Below are 8,796 nucleotides of genomic sequence, written 5' to 3'. Positions count from 1 at the left end.
TTGTGCTGGGGGAGGATCTAGATGTCTTAGCTTCACTGGCTGCTTGGGATTTCGAATCTCATCTCAGGTGGTGCCCACTCAGAGGAGGCATCTGTAGTGAGTCTTTCTCTGCCCCACCAGCCAGCTCCCAAATCACTACACAGAGACTTATTATTAATTATGAAAGCTCGGCTGATCCCTTAGGTCTGTTTCTAACTGGCCCCTACAACTAAAATCCACCCATTTCAGTTCATCTACGTGCTGCCATGTGCCTCATGGCTTGTTACCTCACCTTCTACATATCCTCTGCCATCTCCTCAGGACTCTGCCCTTCTTTTTCCCAGCATCCTCTGTGCCTTGGAAATCCTGCCTAGCTATTGGACAGTCTGCTTTGTATTAAACCAACCAGAGTGATACATCTTCACAGTGTATAACACGTTTATTCCACGTCAGTCACCAACTGGGGGCTGACTATCATCGCAGAACAGACCCTATAGGGTGAGAACAGTGGTCTGAATGGCCTTAGCTAGATCTGGTTCTAATCTAGGTTGTCATACAACTAGTGAGTATGAGCCTGAAGCTCAGGATGGACAGTTGGCTGAACTTCAAGTACTTCATCTCTGCAACGCTATATGTATGTTTTCTTTATCCAAACACCAAGCATATTTGAAAGAGATTAGGCATACAAAGCACATGGTGAAATGCCTCCCTTTAAGTCCGCACACAATGAGCCTTTGCCTCCAAAAGACATGCGTTTGAAAGTTTGCAGGGAAAGCCTTGAGTGTGTCTTTACATTTGTCTTATGCCCCACCCCCTTCCACCACTGACTGTAAGAGACATGGAATATCATTGCAAACCTCATTCCCTAGTTAATGTTCTCTGGCTTGCCTTTTAGGCTGTCTGTCAGATTCAATCCATCACGATGTAATCATATTATGCACTGCCTTCCCTATGAATAATAAGCGAGCACACGAGGGTTTGTTTTCTGCAGTTTCCCCATCAGAAGAGGCTAGATGCATGCTGCAGATTTCAGCTCCACAGCTGATGCGTGCAGATACTAAACCATCTTACGTTTCTGCGAAGGCAGATGGGCGCCGCGGGTGTTTGATGGTGATGAATAACGGACGCTTGAGATCTGCCCCTGAGGCACACGCTCTAGCCAGTGGAGAATGGGTGAAAACTAGCCTTCAATCTTCTGTTTCCTCGGGTGGGGAAAGTTCAAGGGTCCGACTTCGGGCAAGGCTGGGTAAGACACCTGCTGAAGTGTCGCAACCTCACAAGCCTTTGTGGAGTGTGGGCTCACACGTTTGGGTCCACACAGCAGAGGGTCGGCATCCCGGGGTGTCGCGACGGGGGAGGTTTCAGATGCCTTAGCTGATAATAAGTATATGCTCCCACACCTGCTTTTCTGGGACCCGGGGAGGTTGCTAAAGGAAGGAGAGACACTCTGGACATCCGAGGGTGCCAACATCACTGTGAAATCCCCAGAGATGTCAATGCCACGGGAGCCTTTATATGTAATCTAAAAGACTGCCTCCCGACAGCGGATCCCTCATACTACACACGTTATGTACATTGGTGTTGCCAGGTATAGAAACATTCAAGGAAAACCACGTTTATGGCCCTCATGGAGAGAGAGGGGGGAGGGATGAAGGGAGGAAGGGAGGGAGGGAGGGACAGACGGACTGACGGAGGAGAGAGAGAGAGAGAGAGAGAGAGAGAGAGAGAGAGAGAGAGCGAGCGAGAGAGCACGAAGGATGTTTTCTAACTGCGATGAAATACTGCCACCAAGTGGGTTTAAGGTGTATTGCCCTGCACTGGTTTTTGGCCTTTGCATTTAGTCCCTTTGCCTACCAATTTATCTACTGTGGTGCTGGAGTTAAAACCAGGTCCTGAAGGTGCTAGGCAAGCATTCTACGCCTGAATGATACCTTAGCCCTTTGTGTTTTGAAACAGGATCTGACTCTGTAGCCTCGGGTTTAAAATTCCTCCGCTGCAGTCTTTAGAACGCTAGAATTTTAGAGCCCTGTTACCACCGCATCTGCCTTTTCTTTGAATTTTTATTGATACAGTATTTGCAAATAAATGGCGATAAAAATCTACTCTATGATTAGATAAGAGCATCTTCTTGCGTTCACCTATAAAAAATATGTGGAGATGATTCGTGTTGGAAATTCAGTGGATCCTCCTCAGCTGAGTTGACGGATTACTTGCTATTGGACGTACCCATTCGGACACTTGAACTTCTGTGAGTGACCAAGGCTTTAAATGTTGACAACAAGTCAGCCTTTATGATGGTGGTAGATAAGAAATTCTAATTTTTCCAAGATGTCTTTCCTAATCCCCTAAGGAAAAATATACATGATGAATTCACAAATAACTATTATTGGAGAAAACATAATGAATACATAGTTTTAAAAAATAAGAATACATTTTATAAAGTAAAGTGCATGAGTGTGGGCATCCATTGGGGTATGTAAAACCTACCAGTGACCACATCTTCAAAAGAGAATGGTTTTCTTTTCCCCAGCAGCGCCTGGTTAAGAAGAAGGACTCTGGCTGGCAGGGATGGAGATCAATCAGCTTTTCTATGCCTGGGTTCTAACTGGCCGGGATGGAGATCGCCCAGCCCATCTATGCCTGGGTTCTGGCTGGTCTGATGTTGAGCTGATCTTGTGCGGACAATCATAGCTGCTGTGAGTCCATGTCCCACCCAGAAGACAGCGTTTCACAGCACCACCCCCCCCCATCCTCTGGCTCCTACATCTTTCTGCCTTCTCTTCCACAACGTTCCCAGAACTGTCCTGGAGGTGGTGTGGTTGATACAGATGTCCTGCTTAGGACTGAGTACTCAGTCTTGTGTTCTCAGCCCTGTGATTAGCTCGGCATCACTCTGCTGATTGCTGCCCACTGCCAAAAGAAGCACCATGAACCCAGCTCGAGAGTAGCCCTAGTCTAAAGATGCAAAACCCAGAAATGTTCAGAAGTCAACAATTTTAAAGCGTAACTATTTAGTGAAAATAACACAAGACCTCCCAGGCCATGGGCTTTTAGACAGGATTGCAGTAACAGGCATGAAATGTCCTCCTGTGTAACGTCTTCAGTACTAATCAGCGTGGTTTGTTACCTCACAACAGCCACATCACTATTGCGGAAGTGCACAGGACTAGAAGATCAGTATTGCAGGCTGCAGGTCCCGCACTGAGAAGACCTTATCTTTCTCCAACAGGGGGCGCTTAGGAGAGCTAGGCAGCAAGGAGGAAGCTCTCCAGTCAGTCTGAGATTGACGTCTCTGTGTCCTATAGCCAAAGTGTGCAGCGTCTTCACCAATGGCTTCTCAAGGGGAGCCAGATGTAGTAGACGTGATCACATTTCATTGTATATGTGTGAAATTCTCACAAACAAGAGATGCATTTAAAAAGTGGACTTAGCCTGAACTCCCTATGTTGGGAGTAATGAGGCAACTCCAAAGGAGGGACTTTAGGAGGAGGTCGCTTTCCAGAAGAAGAAGCAGGGCAAGGATTGGGGGACATCATGGTGAAGGGTGGGCCCTTTAATTTTTATTTTAGAAAGAAATAGGGTGTGAACGACAACAACAATAACAGTTATTACAGGCACACCTAGTATGTGGTCAATGGAGCTGAGGCATTATGAGTTCAAGGCCATCCTGAGCTACATGGCAAGACCCTGTCTCAAAAATCAGTTAACTGATGAATCTATTCGTCTTTCTGTCTATACTTTCTATCTACTATAATTCTTTGTTTATAAAAACATTTAAAGTGCTTTGCCTGCATGTTGTCTCTTTTAAAATTTATAGTAGGATTTTTTTCTAACCAATAGAAGCCTGCACAAATTTAAGCTAAGAACCAAGCACTGCTCAGCAGGCCTGTAGGGTCTGTATCTGGGCCTCACAGAGTAGTTGGCGCCCTCTGGTGGTCATTATGGGCACTCGCACATTTAGCCCACATTCAGTGTAAGGAAGACCAGCACTCCCTTGGAGAATTGACCTGAAGCCACCAATGAATTAACCAGTGAAGTTAAATCATTCTTGTCCTTACTAGTTCACTGGTCTCCATGAAGTCGTGAGAGAATTCTGATCCACTCACCAAGGGTATTAGGATTCAATTTGAATGTGGGACTCAGGCGCACAAAATTGGCAGTGCTGATCAGGGAGAGCCCAAGCCCCAGCTTCTTTTTTTCCGTCTTAAGACAATAGGAACAAACACTGTAAACACGAGCTGGATGGCAAATAGGGGTAATGATCGGAGGAATATTTATTTGGTTCATCTAAAATGGAAAGCTTCGTTTTGTGATGTGCTATACAGATGCTGTACACACGGCAACTTGTGTTTACATGCATGTAGAAAGGTCTAGAATAGCTGCCAAACTGCTACTATCACAATCCCTGGGGAATGAGATGAAGATAGCAGGAGAATGGAGGTTTTGTTTGTTTGTTTGCCCTTGGATTTATCATCCATTCATTTTCTAACATTAATTTACTTTTCTTTTGTATTAAAACAATCTTAAGCAAAATAAACAGATGTAAAACCAAACATGCCCTTCTGAAGCAAACACGCCTAGGACGTGTGATAATCAGGCTAGGATGTGTTACATTGTAGTTTGTGATTTAGAACTTTGAAACACTTTCAATAGTACAGTCCTACAGTCATCTTAAAAGCCCTTCTTAAAGTTGTAGTAGAATTTGCCGTAATTCTGTTGTTCCTGAATTAGGGACTGGAGGCACTTGCCTGAGCACATATCTGTGTAGTCGGCTGCCTGCTTCAGGCTGGAGCAACCGCTAGAGGAAGGACCCGGAAGCCCCTTGCTCCCATTTCGTTATTTCTACAATTGTCAATCTTGTTGATAAAAGTCCGTCTGTGAGTTAACAAGCTGATACTGGAAGGCAAGCTGTGTTTTATACAACATGTTTATTAAAAGTCACTCAGATACTGTTTATAAACAACAGTCCATTGTGTCAGAATATTAAAGCTCCAAGTAGTACAAGAAATTACATAAAATGCAAATGGCCGAGAGCGCTAGGGCCGGTTGAGAGCAGGTAGGAACGTAAACCAAACATGACAAGTTCATCCAGGGCTCTGCTGAAAACTCGGCCTGACAAAGGTGAGTCAGAGCTTTGCCTTGGAGCTTACCAGCAATGAAACAAAGAGGAAGCAGAGAATTTCAGGTGTCCCAAAATTCCAAAAGGCACAGGTGGATCTGTTAGGGGGCAACAGTTACCGGGCTACTGAGATGATGGGGGAACATACTCAGTTGGCTGATTTCTGGCTAAACATGAGATGCTCATTCTGCCCCGGGAAGTGGAAGACTGAGTAAGGACTGGGTGCTGGGAAACTCAGGTCAAGGTTGGGAGCCAGATTCTCATAGCTCTTGAGCCTCAGAAGTGTTCCTGTAGCGACACCCACTCCCCTGCTGCCATTTCTGCTCTGATCCCACCCCCACCAACCTCTCCATTTCTCCGTCAGGCTGAGCTCCCATAAGTGGGTCTGTGGGTCTCTTCCCTGCCTCAGTGTGTTTATAACACAGTTCTGCCCCATCCCCTACACAGAGAATAAGCATTAAGGTTTCATTCTCTTAGAACAGCCCCTGGGTACCTGGGCCCCATTATACGTGGTTGTAACAATGGTCCAAGCACACAAGGCAATACCATCTAACCTCCTGTACTGGTCCCTGTGTATTCTAACATGTCATGGACCAGTGGAGACCCCAAGTGTGCTGGTTGTTTTGGTAACTTGGCACAAACTTGAGAGTCATCTAAGAAGAGGAGCTGAAATTGAGAAACTGTCTCCATTGGACTGGCCTGAAGGCAGGTCTGTGGGGCATCTTCTCGACTGAAGATTGTGTGGAAAGACCCAGACTTCTGCATTTGGTGCCACCGGTGGGCAAGTGGTTTGGGGATGTATACAGAAGCAAAAGGAGCAAGCCAGGAGGAGCAAGCCAGTGAGCAGTGTTCCTCCATGGCCTCCGTTTCCGTCCTTGCCTTGACTCCCTTGGTGATGGAGGGTGACCTGAGACTCTAAGATGAAGTCAACCCTTTCCTCCTCAAGTTGCTTTTGGACTTGGTCTTTATGACAGCAATGCAGAGAAAACTCAGGCCCACATGAACCCCCACGGGCTACATTGTCTCTTTATTAAGGACTCCCTGGGTGCTCCCGCCACACACTTATTCCCGCCTATTTATTTTCTCACTCTTTGCCCACTGAGATGCAGGGTCCCATCTACTATGACCTGGACACCTTCGAAGTCAGTCTTCCAAGCAGGCCGTTCATTCTCGGTGGCTTGTTTGCGTCATTTCCCCCGGCCTCCTCCGTGGAGCGCTTTCACTGAGCACCCAAGTTCACACATAAAAACACATTGCGTAATGACGGACTGCGATGTCCTAACCCAGGGCAGTAAATGGGCTATTCATCTCAGCAACTCTTGGCCTCAGAAACAGACTTGAAAGGAAAATAAACAAAGTTGTGAATTTGTGTAGGTGGAACCTTCCAGATTTCCTTTCCCAGACAGCACAAGAAAATTAGGCTAAGTGCCCACACAAACACAGGCGCTGCTGTTCCCCGAATCTCCACAGTTTTGCTCCACGTGGGGTGGCAGCGGGGTGATGATCCCAGGAAGATTCCAGCCCGAAGTGAGGGTGGGTGGAGGCAGTGGGAATCTGAGGAGTAGAGACAAGAACAGGATTAGTGACCCTACCGGGTAGTGTTGGACACGAGCAGATGACCAGGGCGAGAAAGGCAAGAACACTTACAAGTGCACACGCATACATGGTCCGTGGTTAGGGACAGCCTTGTTGGAAGTCAGCACTGCCAGGACTTCAGAAGCCATCCCATCCCACTTTGGCCCATCTGGGAAAGCTACACCTCTGGTGTGCCACCTGCCATCTCCAATGTACCGTGTGCAGCTAGGAAATGTTACTTTTCTGGAAGAGGTCCATAAACTGAACCTGCCATGAAGTCCCTGGATAATCTTAGGAGGAGCAGGGCCACATTAGGCTGTGGGACTTTTGATAAAGGAGGCAGTAATCATGTCATTTGCCTAAGGCAAGCTTCCATGGGCTCTGCCTCCACATCAGAGGTTGCTTCATCTGGGTTTATAGTGGGACATTTATGTGGCATATTTTAATATATGCCCTAAATGCTTACCACTTCCCCTTTTAAATACTCTAATGTAATTTGGTGCTTGCTGACCTGAGGCATGGGGCAGCTGATAACTCTCATGGTAGAGCACTCTGTGATTCTCATAGTACATCACACCATGAAACTATCCTTCCTGATATTGTGGTCGCCGCCTTTACACAATACATTTTCTAGCAAGCAATGTTTACAATTGGTTTTCTCACGCCAAGTCTCTGGACTAGCTAGTGTCAGGTTTTTGGTCACCCAAGCAGTGTTCGGTACTGGTTCTAGCTCATGGAGTGTTGTTGGGGACCAGACTTGACAAAAATACCTCTTGTCAGGGTAGCGTTGTGGTGGGGATTTTGAAATATAGTAAAGAATATGAAGACGCAAATGAAAATAATAAAACGGAGAAACATAGGATAGTATTGGGAGGGAGTTCCAGTGAGGACTGAAATTCACCCACCTTTAATTTCCAACTGCTTAAAGTACCCCTGACCCCAAAGGGTGGTAGTAAGACAAAAAAAAAAAAGCTTCATTGACATGATACCAGGAAATGAATAGGCCAGTTGAAGATCGTGGGCTACATCCATAGTTAAACTTTCTGTTGCTAGAACAAAGCAAATCACACTCACACCCTAGACCAGAACATTCTGTAGGCAAAGCACTCCCTGGGTGGAATCTTAGCTGGATCCATTGACTTTTGCTTGAGGTAGAAACAGATCTACTTCTCTATTCTTGAAATGCAAGGTTGGGCTCTTAGCCAGGCTGGTTGACAATAACCTTGAGAGAGTAGTACTCTCTGCTCTACAACTAGGTGGAAGGAACGGTTCCAACTCTCTGACCTTTAGTCAGTGTGGAAACAGGCTCACATTTTTGGGCCTCCATAGAATGTGACTTAAGTCAAATCCAATATTAGTTGGTTACTCCCTCAAGGCTTGTGCCACTATTGCTTATCTTGCAGGCAGGACACCGTTATAGACCAAAGGTTTTGTGGATGGGTTGGTGTTCATATTTCCCTTTGGTAGCCTGCAGAGTACCTTTCTGTACTAAAGAGGCTGGAACATAGGAGTGAAGGTCTATGTATCAGTTCAACCTTCTCCGTGTATAATGAGTTGTATAGGTAGTGTCTTCAGCAATGGGCCTGTGCTCTCAGGTTGTAGAGAACAATCGACTATAGATAGATATTGCTTAATTGTTTTTTTTTTATCACAGAATATCTCATTTTCTCCATCTAATGTGACTGAAAGCTGTGCTCAGTTGGGTGGCAGATGTAGTATCTTGTTTTCCCTTGCAGCTTATAATATTTGCTCATTGTTTTGTATATTTAGTGTTTGGATCACTATGTGCTGAGGGGACTTTCCATTCCGGTCCAGCCTCTTTGGTGTTCTGTATCCTTGTTGTACCTTGATAGACATCTTCTTCTTTAGGTTAGGAAAAATATTTCAATGATTTTTTTGAAAATATTTCCAGTCCGGTGCTCCATTGTGGGTCTCTGTCTCCTTTCATCGCCTGATGAAGGTTAATATTCAGGAGGAAGCCTATATGATTTTCTTTGGGTTCTCCTTCTTATTTAGCTTCTCAAAGAACCTGAATTATAGGCTCAATGTCCTTTATTTATGGCTAGAAACCAAATATGAGTGAGTACATCCCATGTTCCTCTTTTTGGGTCTGGCTAACCTCA

This window comes from Alexandromys fortis, unplaced genomic scaffold (assembly GCF_014885135.2).
Source record: "Alexandromys fortis isolate MF-2015 unplaced genomic scaffold, M_Fortis_MF-2015_v1.1 scaffold_93, whole genome shotgun sequence".
In the NCBI taxonomy this organism is placed as follows: domain Eukaryota; kingdom Metazoa; phylum Chordata; class Mammalia; order Rodentia; family Cricetidae; genus Alexandromys; species Alexandromys fortis.
This window is presented reverse-complemented; position numbering follows the sequence as displayed.